Below are 27,228 nucleotides of genomic sequence, written 5' to 3' on the forward strand. Positions count from 1 at the left end.
ACCCCCTTCTTGCTTACTCCGCATCAATCTCGTCCCTTCATTATTGAGACTGATGCCTCTCACTATGCCCTATGAGCCATCCTGTTGCAAAAAGACGATCTGGGGCAAGAAAGGCCAGTCGCGTACCTGTCTAAAACCTTCTCCTCCTCGGAACTAAACTATTCAGTCATTGAGAAGGAATTGTTGGCGATCAAAAAGGCTTTTGAAGAATGGAGACATCTTTTGCTAGGTTCTGTGCACCAGTAGAAGTCCGCACCGATCATCGCAATCTCAAGGTGCTGCAACAGGCTCACACAACTAACAGCCGACAGGCTCGATGGGCCCACTTCTTCCTACCATTCCGGATTGAATTCACTTTCCTTCCAGGTAACCAAAACCTTCGAGCAGATGCACTTTCACAAAAGGATCCTCCTATCAAGAAATTTCAACCGGAACTGCTTTTTCCTAAAGCTAGATTTTTGGCATCTATCACCGATTTTCTACAGGCACTCAGACAAGAGACAGCCCACAATGAGCAGATCTGCAAGGACCTGGCAAAGACGCACTCGCTCACCAGAGACAAGAAATACTATTTCTTTAATGACCAAGTTTTTGTTCCAACCCCGATGCTTCAAAGGGAAGTACTTTTTATGTGTCATGATTCTAAGGTGGCAGGACATTGAGGATATCAAACTACCCTAGATTTAGTCACACGTCATTTTTGGTGGCCGGGTTTGCCCAGGGACGTTCATGATTATGTATCAGCATGTACCGTTTGCTTACAATCTAAAACTCCTAGGAACCCACCATTTGGACTACTAACCTGCATGCCCATTCTGGACAAACCATGGCAAGTCATATCCACAGATTTCATTGTTGATCTCCCTTCATCTTCTGGATACACCACTTTTATGGTGACCATTGACTATTTCACGAAGATGGCTCACTTCACCCCGCTAAGCAAACTCCCGGGGGCGGATTTGATGTCTAAAATCTTTGTATCTGAAATTTTTTCCAGGCATGGTCTTCCTGACACCATTGTTTCTGATCGGGGTCCACAGTATGTATCGCAGTTCTGGAAGGGTATTTGCCAGGTGTTGGGCATAAAAAGAGCTCTCAGCTCAGGATATCATCCCCAAACGAATGGACAAACAGAGTGCCTCAACCAAACATTAGAGAGTTATTTACGTTGCTTTGTTTCAGCTGCTCAAGACAATTGGGGAGATCTCTTACCTTTGGCAGAATACGCTTACAACAATGCCAGACATTTGGCCCTGAAGACCAGTTCCTTTTTCTGCTCTTATGGTTTCCATCCATCATTCGAACCTTCGATCGCTAAATCTACCTCCACTGTCCAGGAGTAGACGGACTTGTTGACAGAATTCATAAGGGACAGCAGCTCGCTCGAATAACTTTGCAAGCTGCTCAAGAGCGAGCTAAAAGGGTAGCCGACCGTCGTCGACAAGACTTACCATCCATTCAAGTTGGCGAGGCAGTCTGGTTGTCTGCCCGATTTCTCCCAAAACATTTGGTTCCGTCCAAACTATCACCCAAATATTTCGGGCCCTTTAAGGTGGTAGCATTAGTTGGTCGTGTAGCGGTTCGATTGGCTTTACCTGACTCTTGGGTGCGTATCCATCCGGTCTTTCACCTCTCACAAATCAAATTGTCGGTGACAGATCGATTTCAACACACCCCGGATACCCATCCCCCACCTATAATGACCAATACCGGACCAGAATATGAGGTGGCAGGCATTTGTGACTCCAGATACCATCGAGGCCGGTTACAATTTTTAGTAGATTGGAAGGGGTATTCCCCTGCCGAAAGGACTTAGGAACTGGCATCAGGGGTGCACGCTCCTTCGTTGGTTCGGAAATCTTCACCCGGGGAAGCCGGGATCACCTCCCCGTAAGAGGGGACATACTGTTACACCTTTCTGCCGATGGTCGCTTTGGCAACAGCGACGAGTAGGTACTGTACTGCAATCCCACTCACCCAACATGGCCGACGACTCAAGAGTCGACAGTGCAAGCAACGGTCTAGAGGATGTACGTTTCCTGCATTTGTTCCGAGGGATCACGTGATTCCTTATAGTGCAACCAGGAAGTCCAGCATTTGCGTTGTTACTCCACAGCACGGCGCTTCGTAAGTTCGGACCTAGGAACTAGTACTTACTCACTTTGTCTTCCCTTCATTCTGATTCCGTTCCTTATACCTCTTTCTTTCTGTGGTTTGTCCCTTAGAGATTCCCTCCTCCTCAGACCACCAATTGATCCTCTCTACAGATTTAGGCGTCCCATTGTAGCGCTCTGTACCATCGCTGAGAAGTGAGTTTCCCGGGAGCTCCCATCAATCTTTTCCCATTGTCCTTTCCTAACTCCCACTGTTTATCTAATCTCTGACTTCTGTTTTCCCGGACAAGGTCTTCCCTTTCCATTAGGCTGAGCAGACCCCTACTTGTGGGGTTTCGCTCCGAGCATATGTGAATTCATTAATATCCGCCTCTGGAGTAAGTAACGATCTATTCATCCAGAGCTCTTACCTTGCAATCTAGGGCAGATACTCTCCTCTCTTGTTTTCTGCTCAGGACAAGTCACGCCCACAGTCCGCTTCCCGATCGCAATCGAACCGAACACCGGAAGACGACTGCCGAACAGATCCACCTTCGTGTACCAGCAGGGTTTTTTCCCCCGGAGGGTTTTCCCTGGGGGTTGTGTTTTCTCCCTTGCCGAGATTTCTCATCGGCAGGGAGAGAATAGAGTTTCCCGGGAGACCTTTCCTTTCATCCGTGTTGCTGCCCTCGGAACCCATCGGCTGCCCAGGTTAGTGAGTCCCTCTATTTGTTTGCTGCTTACTAGATTACTAGTTGTTGTCATCTAGGCATACCACTACTGCTGGTACATCGGCCTATCTGAAGGCCAAACTAAAAACATAAGACTCAACACAGTCATCTGATAGTAAAACCATCACCAGACAGGAAACAAGACTCTCTTGCAGGGAGAGAATTAGGAAACAGTCTTTCCCATGCTATGCTCTGGCCTTCTGTAACACCAACCCAGTTGCAAACCAGAGTGCTCCACATCTCCTACAGTTTAGGAAAGAACTGAAGAACTGACTCTTCTATATGTAGTTTAATTTCCCCAACCCCAGATGACTGGCGCAAGTTATTTTGTGCCTTAGACATGTGCATAGCAATGATCTTTTTTGCTTTAGAAACTGTTTCTTGTTCTTTTAGTGTGGGTTTGGTTGGCCATTTTTCACTCCACTGTCAGTTAGGAGAGTATGCCTTTGTGAGTCCCAGAAACTAGATGCAGCCTCTCAGTTTGTACGGCTCTGGTGCATAATCTAGAAACAACACTCACACTCCTGTCTACATAGGTCTCTCCCTTAGCAGTGCATCCACTCGTCCTTCCTCTGTACCGCTCTCCCTCTCTCCCTGCTGAAAGACACCCAGAACAGCTTGATTCTTTTCTTCTGCTAGGACACTCTTTGGTTTCCGGTAGGAGCAATGGTGCAGGACCCATGTGAACAGATATGAGTAATTTATCTGGGAAGTATTCAGAAGCATGTCAGCCCTGGGTAGTGTAGAGGAGCAGGTGGACACATTATCCCTTGCTGCTGCCCCCTCACTGCCATCCTAGTGGAACAACAGGAGAAGAGTCCTATGTGGGACTCCAGGTATTATCCCAATACCGCATAGAGTGTATGAAAGATGATATGCACTTAGACAACAGTATCAAATGTACCCTCACACTGAAAGGGTGGACGGATGTCTGCACACACCATTGGACATCGAAGAGCTATAAGTGAAATCAGACAAGGGTAGGGTGACGTCATGAAGGAAAGACACACAGACATATTGAAACGATATACAAATACTTAAGAGTGAAGATCTAACTGGAGTAATAAGAGAAACATAATCGAATATGAAGAAATCATATGCACCAAAGGAATTAGTGAGTAGAAACAAAGTGAATGTACATGTGCAGAAACGCAAGGTAGACGAGACAGATAGAGGCTTTCTGCAGAAGAAAACATAACATGGCTAGGGCGGCCATGATGGAAAGATGGACGTCAGACTTGTGTTGAAACCAATCAAGCTACCTCAGAGACAGACCAGGACTGCACAGTCAGGAGACGCTGGAGAAACAGCTTTGTGTGAGGAGTAAAGAGGAGTCTATTGGCCTGGGATCGAGGTGCCACATCATGGAATAATTGCAAGGCACAAAGGGAGTCAAGAAGATAAGCCATGTACGTAAGACACATTTCTCTTAAATTAAGCAAAAAAGAAAATATCTGCAAGTGCCAAGCATTGGACAATCAAGGATGCGAAAAGCACATGCATGGTGGAGTGATGAAGTCTCCAGATGCGAAGAGGAGTAATGACACCCATCACAATTAAATCAAATAGCAGTAAATAGAAGGTCGAAATGGACACATTTGTGGTCTCCTCACACGTGATCCAGAAGCCGAAAACAAGGGCTATTCATTAAGCTCTAGATGAAGATAATGGTGTACCTACACTCCATTGTAAGCCCAGAACAGAGAACAGGCTGCAAGGTCAACTAAAAAGGAGAAGTCTTGACTTAGGGCCGGACCGATGAGAGATGATGGACTAATTGGGCAAGTGAGTAGTAGTCTGACGTTACTCTCAGCACTTGTTTTTTTTTTTGCTTACGTGCTGCTAACAAGCCGAAAGTCCAATGTTGGGAGAGAATGCCAACTAATCAGAGACTCGATGTAGCAACATGCTATACAATGTTGCACAGGCCAACCCGTTGCTGTTACTCTGCTAGTCTGCTGAGGAAGGATAGCTCAGGGGCAATGTGTGTCTTGGAAGCAAGACAACATAGCGCAACACAGATTCAAATTCCGATCCTGTGCTTAGAAACCACTCATTGGTATTAAACACGTAATAAATGAAAAATTATAATCTGTATTATACGTATTTAGAGATGATTCCAGGCAGGCCTACCAGATAAGGGGCACCCAGTGATATTACTAATACTTATTACACATCCTGTGGTAGCAGCTGCGTAGTTATGGTTAAGTTGCTCAAACCATAGAATGAGCACTTTTTGACCAGTTTATAACTTTGACAGATCTTCACCGAATTTTTGCAAGGAAGGTATATGCCCTTCTTGGATTAAATCTGCAAAGTTTGGTGAGGTTTCGTCCATCCAGGGGGCACAAAGTTATATGGGATTCCAAAATGTGTGGTTTTCCTTATAGATGCAATGGTCACAAATTTTGCTCACGCCTACAGCACAAACCGCTGGACGGATTTTGTAAATTCTACCGTCCTACAATTACTTGATAATTGTGTACTCTGATTTGATTATTGGGGCATGTAGTATGGCCGAAGCCCTTGGTTTAAATAGGAAAAAATATTTAGCTTGTGGCTACAGTCTGAAGTGATGTACTGAATTACAACAAAACTGCACAAGCAGCATCAGTAAGGACCTGAAAGCATGCTTTTGCAAATCTGTTCTGTGTTTTATTTTTCCAAAGTGTCTAAATGTAAGCAAAACAAATAGGGATATAAGTTTTGGGCATGGACAATGGGCTTAGCCCTCAGCAATGACGAATGCCTACTCTGATTTACTTATTAGGGCATGCGGCATGGCCAAAGCTCTAGGTTTGAAGGGGATACAAAATTCTGCTTTAGGCTGCTGCCCAGAACGCTGGACGGGATTGCAGCAAACTTGTATGAGGAGCGTTAGCAAGCACCTGAAAGGATGCTTTTGCAAATCTGTACTGTGTTTTACTTTTTTGAATGTGTCGAAACGTAAGTAGAAAAAATAGTGATATCACTTTTCTGCTGTGGGTAGTGTGCCTGACTCTCAGCAAGGACAAATCTCTACTCTGACTCGCCTTTGGGGGTATACAGCATAGCCGAAGCCCATGGATTGTGGAGAGTAGCCACGCAAGCCATCAGCACGGGCCATTGGTTACATTATGAGGGCATAGTGGACACTGAACTAGGATGCTGGATAGATGCAGTGGACAACGGAGGTCATTTGTTGGGGCTGGGGTCATGGTCGAGCCTCATGCCCTAGGCAATTGAACAAGGACTTGCATCCCCAGCATGCGCGGCTGATAACGATAAACATAAATATGTGTTGCAAAAAATATGTTTGTTAAAGGAGGTGTATAGTTGTTTAATATATGTTAAAACAGGGATTATTAATAACTTATATATAGTGATGTCAAATTATGAAAAATGTTAACTTATGAAAACCTATTTAATTGACAGAAAAAATGTTAAAGGGACGTTACGGTTAAGATGTACCCCACCCTTGGGACTCCTGTGCCCCAGTAGTTAGCTGGTGGCCTCCTACCTTGGCATCCTTTGCACTTTCCTCCTAGGCTCCCATGAGCACTTGTCCATCCGTACTGCCACTTTCACGTATGGAGTTCTCTCATTGCACAATGCATTTGTGCATTTATAGGAGCACTAAGTATAATTCTTTGGCATAAGTATGGAAACTGCAGATGCAAAAGATTTGTAGAACATTGTTAAGTGGCAGTTGGTGGGTGGAAGTTTAATATGTTGATAGGCTACAAGTAGAGTTTTTTTAAGTGATTGGTGGATATATGTGTGAATGGTTTAAAGCAGGCAATGAGGGAATGTTACAAACAGTAAAAAGAGGAGAAGGGCTGTCTTGTGTGGTGGTGTGCATGTGCAATCCAGGTTTTCTAATTAGGCATGGGCTACACAGGGGAATGCAGAGACTGCGAATAGTCATAAAGGGAAATGGATTATGGTGTTTATTGTATACTAGAGAGAAGAATTTCAGACAGAAAATTGGTTCTGTGCTTTCTATAGTATACAATTGTCCATTATTCCCATTAGCATAGTAGAAAATGCTAATGGGAATGTTGGAGAATTTGATTGAATCTGAATACTTCACTGAAAAATGTAAAGTAGATGGAGTCTAAGATTATTTCTTAGTTCTATTTTTTAACTGTGAAGGGTGGTTCCTAAAGGATACTTTGTTTGTTATGTATTTGTTTATTTTTGCAGGAGAGGCCAGAAAGTAAGGTGGGGAGGAAAATGAGGGAAGGGGCACCAACTACAAATATGGAGGGGCAGGTGGACAGGGGAGGATGTTATGCATGTGTTACATCTAAGGTAGGGGAGCAGTGTTTCTCATGCTCCTTGATTACAGCTTCAAAAGAACTTTGAAATTGCTTCCCCCTGCAGAGTGGTGGGCTGCAGTATATACAGAGGACAGTTGTCTTCGAAAGATATGATATGATATGATATGATATGATATTTGTAACGCGCCTATACACAAGTGTTTCAAGGCGCGACGAGGCAGGGAGGGAGGGAAACAAGGGGAAGACAGACAAACGATCCTACTAGGCCAGGTGTCATTCAGATCGCGCAAGTGCAGAGGTAAGGGGAAAAGGAGAAAGTGCAGGGGGAGGAGGTGGGGGGGAAGTGCGGTACAAGGTAAGTAGCGTAAAAATAAATAAATAATAAATAATAAATAAAAGGGCCAGCTGGTGGCAAGTGCGAGGTAAGTGCAGAGCAAGTGCTGGGAAGGGGGCTGTAGGGATGCAGTGACAGTCCCACAGTGCACGGGGAGCCAGGGAGGCAGTGCAAGTGGAGAGTGGCTGGGACCTGGACCGAGGTCGCTGAGAGTGGCTCAGACGCAGGTTTAGTGCAGAATTCAGTGGGGAGTTAAGCAGGTTTAGCAGGGGAGAGGGAGAGAGAAGGCAGAAGCGAAGAGGAAGGTTTTGAGGTGCTTCCGGAACCGGAGATGGTTCTCCTCAAGTTTCAGGGAGGCAGGAAGGCTGTTCCAGAGGGAGGCCCCTGCTGCGGAGAGAGATCTACCCCCAGCTCGTTGCTTCGAGAAGCGGCTGACCATGAGGGAGTTGGAGAAGGATGAGCGAAGGGCTCGTGAAGGAAGATATTTAGGAAGAGAGAGTTGAAGGTATTTAGGCCCCAGGCCCCAGAAGGCCTTGTGGACAATGCAGAGGGTTTTGAACTTAATCCTCGCAGCCACTGGGAGCCAGTGAAGAGATTTCAGTCCTGGAGAGATACGGTCCCTGGGCTTGAGGCCAAGGACAAGTCTCGCAGTTCTGTTCTGGATAAGTTGCAGAGGGCGGAGAGTGGAGGCAGGCAGATTAAGATAGAGGCTGTTACAGTAGTCCAGCCTTGAGAGAACCAGGGCTCGGGAGACAGTGAGCTTCTGGGGGAAGGAGAGGAAGGGAAAAATACCTCTGAGGAGGTGCAGCTGGTAGTGTGACTTCTTAGAGACGTCAGATATATGAGGAGAGAAGGAGAGTGTGGGGTCGAAGATGACCCCAAGGTTTTTAGCCTTGCAGGTAGGGGCAGGAAGGGGGCCAAGGGAGGCCGGCCAGAGAGCTGCAGGGAAGGAGGGAGTGGGTGTGCCGATGAGTAGAATCTCAGTCTTACTGGCGTTAAGGCAGAGGTCATTGGCGGCACACCATATGGATTAACAGCCTCTTATCGCTTGCAAGGCACCTGTTGGAATTCTGTATCCCACCAAACTAGGATGTGTGGTTACAGTATTGGTTGAGGAAGATGCGGTAGAGGAAGACAGCCTACTACTTCCTAAGAATGGAACAGCCTTTCTGAGAGCATTGCAGTGGTTGGATTTGGTGTGGCAGCGTATGTAGGTGGTCCCGTAGGAGTACTGCCCAGGTAGTCCTCGACTGAGTACTCAGTGCATTTCACTTTGGTAGCTTTAGCCTTTGGTACATTCCCAACAGTGGTAAAGAACTGCCACACCCATGATTCTCTCTGGGTGCTAGAGGTAGGCACTTCCTCTACCTCATCTTCCTGGTCCTCTTCATTGTCTTTTGAAGTATTGTGCTTCTTTCGTTTTGTAGGTCCTCCAGCTGGTGGTGGTAGTGCCTCTTGGGGAGGAGGGATGGCAATAGGTGATGCCACTTTAAAAATAAATAGAAGTTTTGCTAATAATCTTCTAAGTATGTGCTGTGTGCTAGATTGTTAATGGATAATGAGTAAGAATAGGTGTAGGAGCTGTGCAAGGGTACATTTTGAGCTTTAAAGTTCCTAGATGAGCTGGAAAATGCAGTTCCAAACTGTGAGTGAAGCACGGACACATTTGTTAAGTTCGGATGCGTTCACGAACACGTCAACAAGCCGTGCCCACGTGCGTGGTCACTTGACACTATCTGGAAAGTCTGTAATTACGTCAGATGCTCGGGAACGTTGACGAACAGAAAAACAGAGGAAAAAGTTTGGAAAAAGTGTATAAAAGTGTTAAAAATGATGCTCGAAGGTGGTGAATGGCAGTTTTAAGATGAAACACTTTAAAAAGACAAAAATGCTGCTATATGGGGGGTAAGTATGATATTAGGAAGTTGTATCAAATTAGGGTGCACTGGTATAAACCCATAAAATTCACTCAAAAAACTTTCTTAAAGCGACGTTATGGTTGCAAGTAAAACCGAAAAACCACAGAAATTTGCCAGTTATGGTAAGCTAAGCAACCATATCTCGCGCCACCAACGTGCACTGCTAAGACTGACCCCCGGGGCATGAAAGATGACATCACAAATGCCATTGATGACATCACTGAAATGAATATGATATGGTAGGCACACATGTTTCCTTTCATGTTTCCTTAACCAATCCCCCCATCAATAGGTTTTACAGTTTGCCACATAGGATGATAGCATAGGTGACGTACATTGAGGTATAAAACCTTTGTATAATCTAAATGTAAGTGTGAGTGCATGGACTACAGTTTGTTGTTTGCCAGATTGCCCTACTTTACTTGAACTGATAATAAAGTAGTACTTTGCAATATTCTTTGAGCCTGTCTGGTTATTTGGGTCTGAGATCATTATTGGTAATTCCATCGAGCACACGAGACGCTTCAAGGTGCTAGAGCGCACTAGGCAGGGTTTTCTGAGGGGGTATTATAGCAGTATGGCCCGAATTTCAGGCAAATGTGGTAATTTTATACGGTCCTGGAACAACTTTTGCAAAGAAACCTAGATAGCGAGGGTGCACCATTACTGACACACATAAATGTTTTACCTGGTTAAAAAAGGTATGCCGTCTTTCGGGGACACAACTATAAAAGTCACTTTTTATCTGTCTAAGTGAGCGGTACCTAGCAAGAGCTGAATAATAAGTAGGATTCAGGCTCAGAATCAGTTTTCCGCACTACATATTACCTCCATATTTTTCAGTAACAGTCTGCCCCCCCCCCACTCCTGGGTGTGCATTATGACACACTACAAAAAAAGACTTGACACTTACATCATCAACCTGCCACATTATTATTGCTAGAAAAATGTAACATCTCGGGGGTGCTGAATAAACACATGAAAGGAAATAAGACTCTGGCCAACAATATATTGGTCAATGTCAGCTCTGAACAGCAGAGCGTGCCGCTGTTCCTTTGGGTGCATTCAATGGGTCACTGGTGTTGGCGTGTCAAGTGGTGGGGACATATTGCCTGTAGGAGAGGAGAAGGTGTGTGCACATGGAAGAACATGGTGTAAAGGTGTTATTTGGCATCCATCACCCTTGACTAAGGACCAGCAAAAAGAGAAGAGTAGAAGCCTCTTATTGGCTCCCTGTCCACACCCACTGTCACAGCTAAACTTTTAAAGAACTTTCTTGAAACATCAAGGAGGTGTGGGGCAGTGAATTCCATGTGCACAGCAGAGGCAAAATATTGTCCTTAGGGCCCAAAAGGAGATTTGTTCAGGTGTGGGGCAGAGGCTTTAAAAAGGGCATGCCGGCATGGGTGCGCAGGGACTCCATCCCTCTAGCCAAACCCAACCCAATCACTGCCTGCATGGCTTTAGAGTGTAATCACATTGCCATGCATTCAGAAATACAAATTGGATCATTAATAAAAAAGAACTACAAAGTAGATTGCCGTACAATCTTTGAACTACAAAAAGATGGCTGCAGGAAATCTCAGACCATTGCCAAGAGCCAAGATGCTGTGCTTCTGAGATTCTGTAATATTTGCACCTGTCTGTCTGCATAATCACACCTGTGTTGTCTCCTGCTCCGGTCCTGGCGTGCTGTGCTTCATGCCAGACTAACTGGTTCCAGATCCTGTCTGTGTCCTCATGAAGCATGTTACCAGTGCTCCTACACATGTGTCTAGTCTTCAAATAGAATCCTCCTTCAATCTTCTGAACACTAGCCAGTCTCTTGCTAGTCTCTCCAAAGAACTTGTCAAACCCGCTGTGCCATCATCCCAACTCTAGTACCAGATTTCAAGAACCTGTATACGCATTAATCGTACCTATTTGAATCTGCTGTTAGACCAATGTCAGGCAATCATCATTCCATTGGCGGACTCGGGCCGCTCGATTACCTTTCGCATGCAGGCCCTGCGGAAATGCAGGAGGATGTGTTAACCACTGGTGTATTTCTGTTGGGTATGCATCCTTTCAGGGAGTCGCTTGAACCCCAAATGTCCCATTATCCCCCCTTCATGCACCCAACTTGCCTGGCTTTTTTCCTGCTGCCCCTCCTTGAAGTCTCTTCACGCACTGCACACACGAAGTTATTATTCAGTTTGGCCGTTCTACATATGCTCTTGAATTGAGGTCAATGCTAACTTTTCTTCTGTTCTCTCTTGTCCATAGGGATTGGCTGACGAAAAAACAATGCTGGCAGTTACCCAGTCTGCCTCTCTGATAGCACTATTGTGAGAACATGGAGTACATGGAGAAGATGTGAGCTACAACATAAGTAGCTGACTCTGGGACCCAGAAACAGGCTCTAGAATCACTCCTTCACACTCGACCAAACGCTGTGTAAATCTGGGCAAATTTCCCAATCTCACTGTACCTAAATTGTAAGTATGTGTTATGTTATGTTTTGTTATTTCACTTTTATTTTGCACAAATTACCACCATAGTGGTCGTGAAGCGCTGAGTCCTTTTCCGTGGGTGAGTGAATTGCGACCCCGCCCCTGGGTGTTAAACCAAACCGTAGTCTGAGAAATTAGAGGAAGGGACAGTGAAAAGACAGAAAGAGTGAGTTGGGGGGAATGGATGGGTGAACGAAAATATGACAAACCAGGGTAGACAAACATTTGGGCAAAATGACAACAGGTAGAAGTGCAGGTGTGAGCAGGCTCGGACTGGCCTAAAGTCATTATGCCCATGGCTGAAACAAAAATGCAAAATGTTGGTGTGGGCCAGTTTCTGTCATCAAAGTGGGCCACTTTTTTGGCCATTGTTGGCTAGTTTAATGAGTTACTTCACTATGCGGCTAATAGTTTTGACCAGCGTTGCTGAGTAAATATTCTTTAAAATGCACAACTTGCATCACATTTTATCCAAAAACTCCCCCTTGGATAATATTCAAACTGTGTCATAAATGAAATTAATAGTCATTTACAACTGTGGGCCACTTTTTCATTGGTGCCCATGACAATATTATGGCCCAGTCCGACTCTGGGTGTGAGCAGGGATGCATGTACGGTATGTGTAGCGTTTTGCAAGGAAATACAAGGTAAAGACACAAGAAGATAAAGAGCAAAGCTGAGAATAAGAAGCCTGAGGAAGCAAAGATAGTTCAGAAGAAGTTGTCGACATTTGCCATAGAAGGAGGAGTACTGAAGAGTGGCGAAGGAGTGGTCACACAAGAGTGACCGCCTACACACCCAATCAATGTAGGGTACCCCGTAAATCAGGGCAGGTAAACTATTTGGCCATGTGCTAGAGAGAATGGATTTAGAGGGCGAGGAGGTGGATTTTAAAACCTTCAAGGGGGAACAGGGATTTAATGGAGGAGAGCCGCAGCAGTGCTGGAATTGTGGGAGGATAGGACATATTGCCCGAACATGTAGAAGTAGAGGGGGCATGCAGTAGAACTGGCAAGTTCCAAGATGGGGGACAGGTTATTTCCCACCATATAATACAGAACCACTGGAGTATTATGCTCAAGATCACACTCTGTATCAGACAAATGTGCCACAAATACAGCAAACACAGCCGATTCTGCTGCAACCACAATCACCAAAGGGCAACCACAGAAAGCACCTATTCAAGCACCACAAGCACAGACACAATAGACGACGATGCCACAATGGAAGGTGAATATAGGATCCCCACACATAGCTACACCCGGGATAGGGGGGTGGAACAGTAGTGGAAGGGAATCCTTTTACGGGTACAGGGATTCATTTATATCCACAATAGGAAAGCACACAGAGTGATCTGATGTGTTCAGTACTATACGTGACACCAGACCCCCAAAAGGAACCAAGGCTCAGGGTAACTATAGGAGGCAAGTCATTTTGATTTCTTGTAGACATGGGAGCGACTTCTTGTTCCGGTGTTCAAGAGGGAAAGTACCCAATGTCTGGCATTGCCATGAATGTCCAGGGATTCTCTGGGGTTATGAGTTTGGTTCCATTTACTGATGAATTACCAATTTCAATAGGAAAACTTGACATGTCTATGCTATTATTGTATTCTTGGCAAACACCAGTTAACATATCAGTATGTGACTTGATGACAAAACTTAATATGACAATGGGCCTCATTACAAGTTTGGCGGTAGCCTTGCCGGTAAAACCGGCAGGCTGTCGCCAAACTTGGACATTTTTCCGGCACCCGCGAATGGGCAATTACCGGGTCAGTACGGCCTTGCTGGACCGGGTAATTGCCCTTTTGCGGGCGCCAGAATGAAATGCTCCCGGATGCGGAGGCCGGATGCACTGGCACCATTCATGAATGGTGCCAGTGCATCTGACATGGTCTGTGGGTGGGTGCAGTCCCGCCCGCCAGGTCAGATCTAGCGGGCAGGAGGGCACCCGCCTGCAGAACTCAGAGTATGCCGGTCCGGTAATAACGGTACCGGCAAGCTTACCGGTACCGTTGTTACCCGACCGGAATAATCGTAATGAGGCCCAATATATGTTACTGACAAAGAAAATACATGTTCCACTCCAGGGATACATCACATGAATGTAAGAAAATGTATATTACCATTTACAGGGGAACACGCATTATGAGGTGTCCCTTTAGATCAAGAAGTATTTTTGTATGGAGTAAATATTTGTTTACATGGCTTCCTGGAGTGAAAGGTAAATTGCTGAGAATACCTGACAAATGTTTGTTTAGGCCACACGTACCTATGGATGACGAGGAAGGACAGGTTATTCCCATAGAACTGGAGGAAGTGATAGTGAGAGAGGAAAGGGTGATTATTCATGGAACAGATGATGAAGGAAGAGCATGGAGAACATTAATAGTTCTTCATAAAGGGTATAGACTGACAGACTTGACAGACAAGGTGTTGTTCAGAGATAAGAATTCAGAGGATAAATTAGTATTTTTCATAAGTCTCACCTATTCGATGAAAGTGGAGAACAGGGAAATACCACAGAGAATGGCATTGGTAAGAAAGAAGGCATCATTTTTCCAGACAGATCTAGAAAAAGTACCAAGCATTTTATGGACCAACAGTCCATATGACGTGGGTCTACTGAGGGGAACCGAAGCAGTTAAAACAGAGCTTAAGCCAGGAACAATTTTACCACAAGCAAAACAGTACCCCATGTCCAGAGAAGCAGATGAAGGTATATTTGAAACCATTTCTGCTTTGACACTGCAGGGGATATTGGTCCCATCAGACTCCACATGTAACACGTCTGTGTACCCAGTAAAGAAATCAACGGGGGGTCGTGGAGATTTATTCAGGATCTACGCCCCCTAAACAATGTTGTCAAAGCAGAGTTTCCCCAGGTCCTGAATACAGCTACGATATTAAGTAACATACCAGCTGCAGCCAAATATTGTTGATTGAATATGTTAATTGTATCAACCATTATTAACTTCACGCCCTGATGACGACCTAGATAGGTTGAAACACGTGTTGGCGAAAACAAGTTTCTTCTTTCTTGAATGCATATCTAGCACATATGTAAAGTGTGACCAAGTTCCTCTTATGCATCACCCTATTCTTTTGTTAAAATTGAAATGTAATGCAAATAATATCTTTGCCTTTTAGTTAAATTTGAAATACAGAAACCTGATTCTTTAAACACTTAACAGGTGTCTCTCTTACTTACTTCCTTATTTTCTAAAAATCCCAACCTCTACCAATCCAATACCACAAAGATGTGGCATATGTATAATTGAGCGCAGTCTGTGAGGTTAGCATCGTCTTAAGCGATATTTGGGAACACCCAAGCCAGATCTAAGCTGGGTGTTGACTACTCCAGCCTGACAATTGATGGTTCTGTAATCGCTATCAGAAACAAAGTCAAGACGCCATGCGTTCACATGAATGCAGCCGTAAATTCAGTCGCTCATGTGCAAGGGGTAGTTCATAGTACTCAATACCATTTTAAGGTACTAAGACATGCTAAACCTTTTTTGTCACAGACAAATCCTGCTGCCTTGGCAAGAGCCATTATCCTGCCTTGGTTAAACTACTGCAACACCCTACTTGTAGGGGCAAACACTAGCTGCATTGACACACTGCAGATCATACAGAATGATGTGGTTTGAGTTGTCTATGACATTCCTAGGAGAGACCACATCTCGGGTCAGGTTATGTGGCTCCCTGTGGCAGCTAGGGTTAAGTTTAAGGCCGTTAGCCTGGCCCACAAATGTATACATGGTAATGTGCCCAAATATATGAAGAAACCTTCGATCAAGTATAATCCCACAAGATCGCTTCGTTCCAGCACTAGTGGTCAACTTACCATCCCTAGACCTAAAAGAAGCAGAGGCCTAGGGAGATATTTTCCTGTGCTAGTGGCTCATGTCTGGAATGCCCGTCCTATGCTGTTTAGGCTAAAAACCAGCTGGATGCATTTTAGGAAAACTTTGAAAACTCATTTATTTTGCTGATTCTTTGCTATCTCCTTGATTCTTTTCTATTGTCCTGTCTCCTAAGTCTTGCAGTGTCAATGTAGTGCCTGGCTTTGGTGTTCTATAAATAAATAAATAGGTGACACCTGAGAGAGCAGAAGCAAACATGAAAACTATCTGACCTGAGACAGTGAGGGAAATGCTGCAATTTATAGGCCTATACAATTATTGTAGGGCCTGGGTTTTTGATTACAGTATATATATTAGACCACTTTTAAAAGAACTCAAAGAAACTCAGATGAGTAAAGGTGAGATAACATGGATGGACGAGATGACAGGAAAAGGAGGATTTGAAAAATTAAGAAGGGTGTTTTGTACAATCCCTGTGTTAGGGATTCCAGACTATAATGTGGAATTCTACTTATTTTCGTATTCAAATGGAATGGTGATGATAGCAGTACTCACGCAGGAGACAACATTAGGACATGGACATAAACTATTAGCTTATTACAGTGGGATTTTAGACCCAGTAATGAGAGGACATTAGCCCTGTGAACCTGCATTAGCTGCTGCTGCTTCGCAATTGAGAAGCTGCAAGTATTTCAATGAGGTGCTCAATAACGTTATTCGTCAAACATTCCTTATTCGCCATTTTGGAGAAATCCAAAAGCACGTTGACTACTCAAAGAGCATCAGGATATGAAGTGATCAAGCCAAGGGATTAATATCGTTAGCTGGAGAATTGTGAATCCAGCAACATTCATAGCAGAACCAGTAGACAAGGGAGATTATGTACATTATTGTGCAACATATATTGAGTTTTATGATATTCCCCATGTTAAAAGAAAACGCTGTAGGAGGGGGGATTCTATTCATTGATGGTTCTTCAAGAATTTATCAAATGATAGGAGAAAGACATACGAGATCGGCAGTAGTGAAATTAAAACAGAATGGTACATTTGAAGTAGTGACAATTGCAAGATTGCCTTCACATTGTTCAGCACAGGCAGCAGAATTAGTGGCACTTATCGCCACACTCCAGAGGTATGAGGACAAGGAAGTGATAGTGCGAATTGATTCTGCCCATGTGACATCAACCGTACATGGAGGATTGTCATGCTGGAAAAGGAGGGGCTTCCTCCGCGGCGACGGTACACCAGTGAAACATGAGTCGCTATTTGACAAACTTATTAAGGTACTAAAGCTCCAATTGGCTATCGCCATGGTGAAGTGCACCGCCCATACTAAGTGGGCAGACATGATTTATCACGGTAATGAAGCCGCAGACATTCAAGCAAAAAGAGCAGCATATTTTCGCAATATTTCTAATTTTGAAGTAGAAAATGTTAGGCAAATGTCAGAACGATGTATGATGATGAAAGAAGGCTTTATTATGTTATCCATTGTACAGTCAATTGAGCAGCAAGGTCGAGCTCTGCAGGAAGAACAAGTTTTATGGAAAAGACGGCAGTGTTCTTTATCCCCCACAGAGGCTATATGGAGACAAGATAGTACTGAAAAGCCAGTTACGCATCTAGCATTATTGAAAGTTGTGCTGGATCTGCTTCACTATCCTGTGCATATAACTAGAGAGAGTCTTGCTCCCATGATCGCAGAAGAGTGGGTTTCACCAAATTTGTTAAAACATGTTGCACAATTTATTATGAACTGTATTGTCTGTCAAAAATTCACAACGGGGCATACCTTGCACACAGTAAGAGGAGCAATACCCCATCCCATTGGTCCTCTTCAGCATCTACATAGAGATTATGTGGATATGTTACAAACATGCAATGGCTCCAGATATATGTTAGTGGTAGTATGTCCAGTTTCACAATGGATTGAGGCAAGTCCATGCACACACCCCAATGCCACATGTGCTGCCAAGTTTCTCATATGTGAGGTGTTTCCTAGATGGGGTGTATGTGAAGTCCTGCGGTCTGATAATGGGACGCATTTTGTAAATTAGTTGTTTGAGCAAATAACTCTTCTACTAGGCATAAAGCATACTTTTTTGTCTGTTTATCACCAACAGGTGAATGGCATTGGTGTGCGTTTAAACAGACTCCTCAAAGAGAGGATAGCACAGGTAAAGATGACTTTGAAGAAGGGATGACTACATTGCCTATCCCTCACCCTGTTTGCAAGGAGAAACCAGCCTAGATCAGATCACCACCTTACTCCTCATGAGTTGGTGACTCGACGCCACATGAGAGTACCCTTTTCTCCTCCCACTCGAATAAAAACGGATGCCCATAGTGTAGCAAAAACATTAGGGGATGAGATGCATGATTATTTGACAAATATGACCGCTAATGTTTCTTTTATATACCAACAGACCAAAAATCAGAGGGAACCAAACGATCAACCCAACTGACTTTTTGAAACCACTTAGTTTGTATCTTGAAGACCAAGGGCTCATTAAAGGTTTTGTCTGCACTTGGCATAAACCCTGTTTTGAAGGACCATACCTAGTAGAGGAGGGCACCCCCACTGCCATAAAAATTCAAGGAAAATGTACTTGGCTGCATCTGAATGACGTAAAGCTCTGCAAAGGTGAGATCCCTCCCCCTTCCGCAAAAGTTGACAGTGAAACTATTCGGACTTCCGATAATTCCCAAGTTTAAAGGGAAGTAAATAACTTTTCAGTGTACACAGAATTATCCCTGTTAGGTAAAAGAGACAATGTTTTGAAGAAAAGAAGACCACCCAACATTTTATGTTGCCTATAATGTTGCACACATTCTTATATACTGTTTTTATATATATGCTTTGATCCTATCCAGCTCTAGTGAGATGACACATTGATATTGTCACCATTTTGGAAAATCCTAAGACAGCCACCATTATCCACAGGATCGTCATTGCTATTTTATAAACATGTCTATTATAAAATGGTGTGGTTATTCTAAAAAGTAACAGGAACTAAACTTGGATAAATGATAATGGTATCTTCCATTTTGCGAGATACACATTGTTAACAAGAAGGCTGCTTAATGTGAAAAACGCAGTACAGCGCATGAATCATTTTGCAATATTCCAGGTAGCCACATTTTTGTACAATGTGCTGTCTTTATTTTGTTATTCTTATAGCATTCCATCAAATGATGTTTTATAATCTAGATGGAGTGTCCAACAATGAGACATCTGTTTCTCTTCCTAACAAAAGCACGAGTGATATTTTCCCTGATATTTCCAAACAAAATAACCAGCTTAAGAGGGATGATGGAGAGGATTTTCAGTATATAAAGGCATGCCTTGATACATCAACCCATTTAAAGAATAACCTTTGGTATCAGCACATGAATAAGGTGGGGAGCATCACATGAGAGCAGCTATGTATGTTCTCTCATCCATTATGCCATGAGCCCAGTCAGAACATTTACAGCAAGTAAAATACCTACAAATGATGCAAAGGGCCTCAGCCATTTAGAAGTATGCATGACAAGAGGACAATTTTAAGGGAAAGGGGAAACCCTATGATGGGTGTCAAAAAGAATGCCCCAATATGAAGATGCTTCCATAAAAACACAGTAGATGATAAAAGACCCAAACTCGAAGAGCAAAATGATCCAGTGCACATTGAATGGTCCAAATAGAGGAACAGTAAAGATTGTTGAACAAAAGAAACTGGACTGTGCAGATACACGGGAAACACCAGGATTGTCAGGATGCAGGGAGATATCTCAGCTATTGATGTATGGAGAAGTAGCCACCAGTGCACAGGGTGGAAAGAAGGAATGATGGGATGTACTGCACGTGTATTGATGACAGCACCAGTGAAGATAGGGCAAGTAGTGAATGATGAATATCTTAAGGAATGGGCCAAGTATTCAAAGTTATTAACATGAGTCGAAGATGAAGCAGGATCCATATCCATATTGCCAGTGAAGAATGTGACACTGTGCTTCAGAAACAGAGATTAGAACAAAGTTGGAGTAAATAAAGGATGTAGGCATGTAATCAATCTGCCAGGAACGAAAGGAGGAACTCCTGTGCTGATGGACAACTATTGGGCCTGTGGATGCAGAGCTTACATGGAATTGCCTCTAAACTGGGGAGGAATATGTTCTATAGTGAAAATACATGTTCCTGTTTTGGTGATTGTGAGAAATTTGACCATCTGCATGATGAGTTTGCACACGCCTGGACCTTTTTGAAATTTTAAATGAAATTGAATGATGGTAGATCAACCTCCGGAAAATGTACGGCGCTAATCTGCACACAATTTCCTATGCTCCCCGCACGACATAGACCCGTGTAGTCTGGGTGGACACAGCCTACAGGTGCCGTCCTGTGCCATATTTAGTTGGAATATGACAGCCAAGAGTACACCAAGGCATCTCATAAGGGGGAAGGCAAAACCTCCCTCTTGCCATGGCCAGCCTAATTAACTATCAAAGGCTCCATGAATCCGCCCTGTGCGTTTGTTTACCCTCTGCAGATGTTCGCAGAAATTAACATAATTAACATCCTAACAGAGTATACTTCAAACAGGCCCACATGGGGCTTGGATGCAGAGGTTAACAAAGGAGACAGGAAGCCTTACAGCTTCAACCAGTGGAGGAAGTCCAGGATCTGCAAAGAGGGAAGCAAGACACCCTCCCCTAAACATCTCCCAGAGAACAGAGAGAGATACTGAATCCAGAGGACCCTCCAGCAGAACAGGCACCCAGCCAGCACACAGCATGCCCTGCTAGGCTCTGCAAGTAAGCTTCCTAGGCAGGATGTGCCAGAGAGTCTCAGAGCCAAACCGAGGACAAGGCCGGTGCCTGCAACAATCTCCTCAGCTTTAGGCCGTCCGCCTTAAAGGATAACATGATCCGAGTGAAGAAGCTAGGATGAGTGCATCGACAAGCATCAACCAGTATCCACCTTAAAGAAAATTTTCGAGCCAGTCGAGCACCTTGAGCTGCAACCGACTGCACCTCTGTCTGTTGTCATGCCGCAGTCGCTAACATCGTCTAAGATGCCTCGATCAGTGCTTCAGACCTGCCAACCAGCACTGAGACAAGGATTCCTGGCCCTGAGCTGCCATGTAGGCCAGCCTGCAGCGTCCATCCACACTTGTTTGCTAAACTTCCTGTCGCTTAATACCCACAGCCGTCTCCCATCTTAAACTCTGTTGCAGAAGCTGCAAAGTGCCCTGAAAACTACTCGACCCTGTCGAGCACCAAGAACTTCTACAAGCCCAAGGTACATTGTGGTTCTGTCCCTGGTCCTTCTCTGAAGACCTCTAGTGACATTTTATGACCCATTGCTCCCTTTGTGCTGAAACCAAGTATCCTTGAACTTTTCTGATTAATTACTTTACAGACTACCCTCCTGTCAGTATCCAGAGTGCATCCATTTTCCTTCTTGAAACTGTCCGTCCTACCTTTACCGGGTGGGTAGCATTTTGTATTATGCTAGAACTGTCAGTTGAATAATAATAGAGTAGATAACCTTGACTAGACAGTCTCTTTTATCATAGGGTAATAATTGTATTTTCGCTGTGTTGCAACTAACCAACGATCCACGACCTTGCAGAGATAAGCCTGCCATTCCATCCACATTACTAAAATTGGACAAGGAGGTTTATAATTTGTTTGTTTTTCCAATCTGTTCGCATCCCTTCTGGTGTACTAGAGGTGTGGGGTTCATTGATGGTTTAGATACTGATATTCATCTCTGGACCACTGGTGCTCGGAAGTTGATTCATTACAGTGGTCCCTCAAAGTGACTTCTACGTAGACAGCTTTCCGAAAATGAATGCATATCAAAGGAAGAAGAGGTTGCTTATCCTCACCGGTCAGAAGAGAGGACATTTCTTTTCGCCAAAATCAATAGGAGCTTATCACAATATTCCATATGAGCATAAATTGTTCATTAGGACAACAGTGATATTTACAGCCATATTCATGCCATGAATTTAACCTGCAGCCAATGTCAAGTGGTTACAAATCACAAGATGGGAATTGCCACAAACAATTAACACAGCAATAGAAGGATTTAATGTGATTAAAGAAGAAATTAGGGCCATCAGACTCTCGACCCTCCAGAACATGTATGTCCTGGACTTAATTACAGCAATGGAAGGAGGCATTTGTGCAAAGATTGGGCCTTCTTTCTGTACATACACACCTGCCCATGATGGAGAAAATGGATCCCAGACAGAAGCTATAACTCTGTTATCGACCCTACATACGGAAATTATGGAAAAAGTAGATGAAAATGAGGAGGATGAAGATTGGTTTTCATACCTGTTCTCATGGATTCCAACCTGGCTGGTGAATGCATTCAAGATACTGTTAGCAATACTGGTGTTAGTATTGCTGGGATTCCGTCTCCTGAGAATATTCATAGGACAATGTAAGAAGACAGTGAAGAAAGCTGTTGAAATGAAAATAATGATCAATGAGAATGCTGTGACTGATGAACACACACAAACCAAGAACACCACCTGTGTGCACCTGAAAGGAAGCCCTATGGCACCCCCGGAACAAAGTTTTACTATCTTTAGGACCATAAGAACTATGTGGGACGTTCAGTGTTCTGTATGCTGACGGGAATGTTGCCATATGGCTATTAGTGTGGATGAGTACATGAAGAATGCAGATGACCAAGGGGGTTGACAAAAAGATATGTATTCTGAAGAAATCACAGTGTGAAGAAAAGTTGAAGAAAATTGAGGGGGTGCTTGAGGACTCGACCAGAGGAGGGAATGTAGAGAGGCAGATGCACACGTCACTTATAGAACCCACCCCCTCACCTCCGCTATCCTGGAAGAACAGCAAGAAAGCACTATGTTTGACACCTGCTATCATCCCAATACCACATAGAAGGTATGAGAGAGGTTTTGTGCTCAGACAACTGTATTGATTGTACCTTAAAACTGATACAGTAGACATGATACTGCAGACACCACTGGACATAGAATAACTATAAGTGAAGACTGACATATGTAAAGTGATGCCACTAAAGAGAGAAGCTACGTGAACATATAGAACTCAATGTATGGATATCTAAAAAATGAAGATGTAATTGAAATGGTGAAGTAAACATTAATGCGAATATGAAGAACAACATATACACTAAGAAGATAAGTGACAAGAGATGTAGTAGATGTATATATGCAGAAACACAAGGTAGATAAGACAACATAGAAGCTCGCTAAAGTAGGAAATAGAACGCAAGTAAAGAAGCTATGTTGAGTTAATGAACATCGGCATTGTATATAATAAGCAAAAAGCCTTGAGAAGGGAAACCAAGACTGCAGTGCTGACAGGCGCTGGAATACAATTTTGTGCAAGAACAAAGGATATTTGCTTGGCTCAGAATCAAGGAAGCCAGAGCAAGAGCAACTACATGGCTCGAAAGAAGTCAAAGAGGATAAGCTATGTACTCAGGACATATTTCTCTTGGATTAAGTAAAGGAGTGAACAGTTGTAAATGCCAAGCATTGTTGAATTAAAGATGTAAAAAGTACATGCAGAATGGAGCAACCAAGTCTCCAGAGACCAAGGAGAGTAATAGCACCCAATATAATTGAATCAAATAGCACTAAATAGAAGGGCAAAATGTACAAAATCATGGTCTCCTGACACGTGATTCAGGACTGGAAAACAAGGCCTATTCATAAAGCTCCAGATGAAGATATCAATATAACTTTAGTCCCTTTAAAGTTCTGAGGAAGAGAACAGTCAGCAAGGTCAACTACAAAGAAGAAGCCTTGGCTTAGGGCCTACTTGATGAGAGATGGTAGGCTAATTAGCTAAGGAAGGCAGCTGTCTGACATTGTTCCCTTGCATCTGGGTTTCAAACCGAATGTTCAAGGTTGGTAAGAGAGTGACAACCAATCATGAGGGTATATGTAATGGTGGACCATATATTGTTGCATGGGCCTATCCGCTGCTGTGTTTATACTATTATAAGTATTTTACGTAGTTAGAGGTATTTCAGGGAGTGCCTACCAGATAAGAGGCATCCAATGATGATACTTACACTAATACAAACTATATGTATACATTTTTCCTAACCAATCCCTCCATCCAGTAGGTTTTTATAGTTAGCCACATAGGATGACGTCAAAGCTGACGTATGTCAAGGTATAAAACCTTTTGTGTAACCGAAATGCATTGAGAGTGTGTGAGCTTCAAGCTGTTTGTTCTCCTGGTTTCCCTACTTTATTGAACTGATAATAAAGTAGTATTTTGTCATATTCTTTGAGTCTGCCTGGATATTTGGGCCTGCAATAATTTATTGTGGTAATCCCTTTCGGCACTTAAAACGCTCCAGGTGCTATTGCACGCTGTCCACAAAAAACTACGTTAAAAACTTGCTATCACTTGGGTCAAGTCTCTGGTACAACCCGGCTATTACCTGGGGGAATTATTTGATTAATTGGCGCTCCTGGCAGAAAGCTGGCATTTGGAATCTTAAAGGTGTCCTGATTGGAGATGGATTAGCATATTTCGCCTTTTTATGCTTCAAATATAAGCTACGTTTACTGGAGGAACAGAGGTATCAATTATTATCTAGCATTCTTGTGTCCATGTTTTTCCCTCTAAATGCAAGTGTGCATACTGAACCAGAGTTGAGCTGTTTTTTGAGGTGCACACCATGCCTGCCTCAATGTCTACTATTTCCAACTTCCTCTATTGCTAATGCAAAGCATTTGTTTTGGAAGAACGAACTTCAAGTTCCTATATCGGATGTTGTTTGGTCAGGCATATGTAGCAACTTCTACCGAATGAAGGTAAATCTGGATCTGTGATACACCCATACAATTGTTCATTGTTTGTATTGGACGCCATTGAAGATGCAAGACTCTGAACTGTTACCAACTGATTTATGCTAGTCATGTAAAGCTGCTAGGGGCACAACCTTGCATATGTTCTGGGAATGTAGCACATTTGGAGATTATTGGGGTGATGTTATTAATAGAATGGAGATAGTGACCAATTGTAATATTCCTAGGTCACCAATGCTCATTGCATTGGGTCAATTGTCATTGATTCTGAATGTGTCTTATGAGACTACATACTGGTTGTACAAAGCTTTAATATCTTAAGAAAATGGAAGAGTTTGGATAAGCCACTGCATGAAGAATGGACGCATGTTATGGTTTTACTGTCAGCAAAGGAAAAGGTGTCTTTCATCCGGAAGAAATATCTAGATGATTATAATGCAATATGGGGTCCCTGTAATGATTTGTATGTGTGAATGTCTTTTTTAACATTATTATGCGTATCCTTTGTTCAAGTTTGGCTCACTGGTTACCTTCATCCTTCCCCTTCTTTCCTCCACTCTTTGCTCTATTTTTCTCCTGCTTGTTTATAACTCCTGTTTTTGCTATAGATATGCTGTACTTAATTAGCTTTTTATGTGTACATGCTTATGTAGTTAGTTCATCTCTAGTTCTTGGTCTTGTATGAGAGTTTGTAATTAAAAATTATATAAATAAAAGAAAAAATTCCATGACAAAACAAGAAACGAACTGGCTGCCCAATGTAGTCCAGTCTAGACACGTAAAAGCACTTAAAATACTTACTTTATCATAGTTGCCCAGAATGAAAAAAAAACATGCCACAGTAAGAAATGGCTAGGCTGGTTGTCCAAAATGCCATGCTAGCCTAGTGACACATGCCATGCTGGCATTCACAAAATGTTGGTCCACCCAAGTAATAACAGATACCATGCATGGTTTATCATAGATACCCAGAATTGTTTTTTTAAAATGCCACAGTAAGAAAGGGCAAGATTGTTTGCCGCAAAATGCCAGTCTAGCCAAGTAATACATATTATGCTTGGTTTATCATAGATTGCCAGTAAAAAAAGTCATGCCACAGTAAAATAAAATGGCTAGACTGGACCACCCCAAAATGCCAGTCTAGACAAGTAAGAATACATTTCATGTTCAGTTTATCATTGCTATGCATTAAAAGTGTCAAGAAATGGCTGGAATGGCTGTCCCAAAATGCCAGTCTAGCCATGCAGTAGCACAACATCCTTTCTTTTATCAACCGCTGGTTGATTAAAGAAAGGGTGATGATTATTTACTGGGCATCTATGATAGATACCCAGTAATAAATGTGCTGGGGCCTGACAACTCCCCACCCCCACCCACTCCCTGGCCCAGCACAAATACACACACACATACACACAACACATTCACACACAGCATTCACTCACTCATTCATACGCACATCCAGTCACCATACACTGACTCATTCACGCACGTATTAACATTATAATACATTATTAAAAGAATATAAAAATCTAACCTGCACGCAGCTTTGGTCTGGATTCAGAGAGCCTCCGGTTCCAGCAAAGCAAGAACAGGGATCAGGAAGCAGAGCACATCCTGATTCGTGCTCATGGACCCAGTAGTTGGAGGGAGCACCAATGACGTGGCACCCCACTCAGTTTTATGTATGAGGAGGAGCAGGATCACTCCCCCCGCCCCCCGCACATACAAACATGCAGTTCTCCAGCCAGCATCCCCAATGGGCCTTGCAAGCCTGGAGCAGCAAAACACTCCTGGCCTCGCACGGATTGAGCATGCGCGGCTGGGGAAATTAACTGTCAAAGAGGAACCGAGTTTCCCTTTGGCAGTTCAAGCCAGCCCAGGAGCGCTCCCTCGCTTGCAACAAGCAGCCGAGGGAGTGCTCCTGGACTGGCATGGCTCATCCATAATGGGCGAGGATTGTGGTGGGTCAGTGCCCCCTCGCCTATTATGAACCAGCCACCCCTGGTCCTTCAGTATATATTCCTGGCCACTGCACTTAAATACAAACCCCTACCATAAGCCTCAAACAACAGCGGCTTCAAGTTTGTCTAACACTGGCGGTGGCACTACCTTCCTTTGCCTCTTTGGCATTTGACTTGGCACTTTTTTAACTTTCTCCCACCCTATATTTTGCGTAATGGTGGAACAGCGGTTAGTGGTCCGCAGTGTCATGTTTGTCATTACCTGAACAATCTGTCACTGACTGTGTGGGTTCAGTGTGGGATTGTGACTTGGTACTTCCCTGTGCACCATAGGTAGCCACCCCAGGTGCACATGAACTATGACTTCGTGCACATTATCCAGAGCCATTTTGCAAACCACTTATCCCTGTAGGGCAGACAAGCAGGGGCGGGAACAACCTTGACCCGGCAGCGTGAAGAATGACAGGCCGGGCACTTATAGCATAGCCTGCTGTGTAGGCGGAGCGGATTATGCTGCAAGTCTCGCCTCTGCAGGAGGCATCCGGACTGGGCGTGGCTGTGTTGAGACCCAGGTGCCACCTCGCTTCCTCCTAGTGATTCCAGTCTCAGCAGAACTCGAGAGCAGCAAGGAGGAGTGGAGACAGTTTGCTGGGCTGTGCTTGCTCTGGGGGATCCAACCTTGCCCACAGCATACTTAGCTCCTCGGTCACACATGCTATCCATACTAATTCACAATGATTTATT

General features: G+C 43.7%; 1 protein-coding gene and 1 long non-coding RNA gene across 7 annotated transcripts in view; one reads left to right on the forward strand and one right to left on the reverse strand.

The window, feature by feature from the left end:
* Window positions 1-27,228, reverse strand: part of CACNA2D4 (calcium voltage-gated channel auxiliary subunit alpha2delta 4) — a 1,390,363-nt gene that overhangs the window by 1,083,242 nt on the left and 279,893 nt on the right. The gene's annotated exons all lie outside the window — the stretch shown is intronic.
* LOC138513626 (uncharacterized) overlaps window positions 1-27,228 on the forward strand; it is a 481,408-nt gene that overhangs the window by 248,725 nt on the left and 205,455 nt on the right. The window contains exon 3 of the long non-coding RNA XR_011281785.1: window positions 11,605-11,816. This is a non-coding gene — a long non-coding RNA (uncharacterized lncRNA). The remainder of the gene's footprint in view (window positions 1-11,604; window positions 11,817-27,228) is intronic.

The sequence above is a fragment of the Ambystoma mexicanum genome, chromosome 12, assembly GCF_040938575.1.
Source record: "Ambystoma mexicanum isolate Mex_15411 chromosome 12, UKY_AmexF1_1, whole genome shotgun sequence".
In the NCBI taxonomy this organism is placed as follows: domain Eukaryota; kingdom Metazoa; phylum Chordata; class Amphibia; order Caudata; family Ambystomatidae; genus Ambystoma; species Ambystoma mexicanum.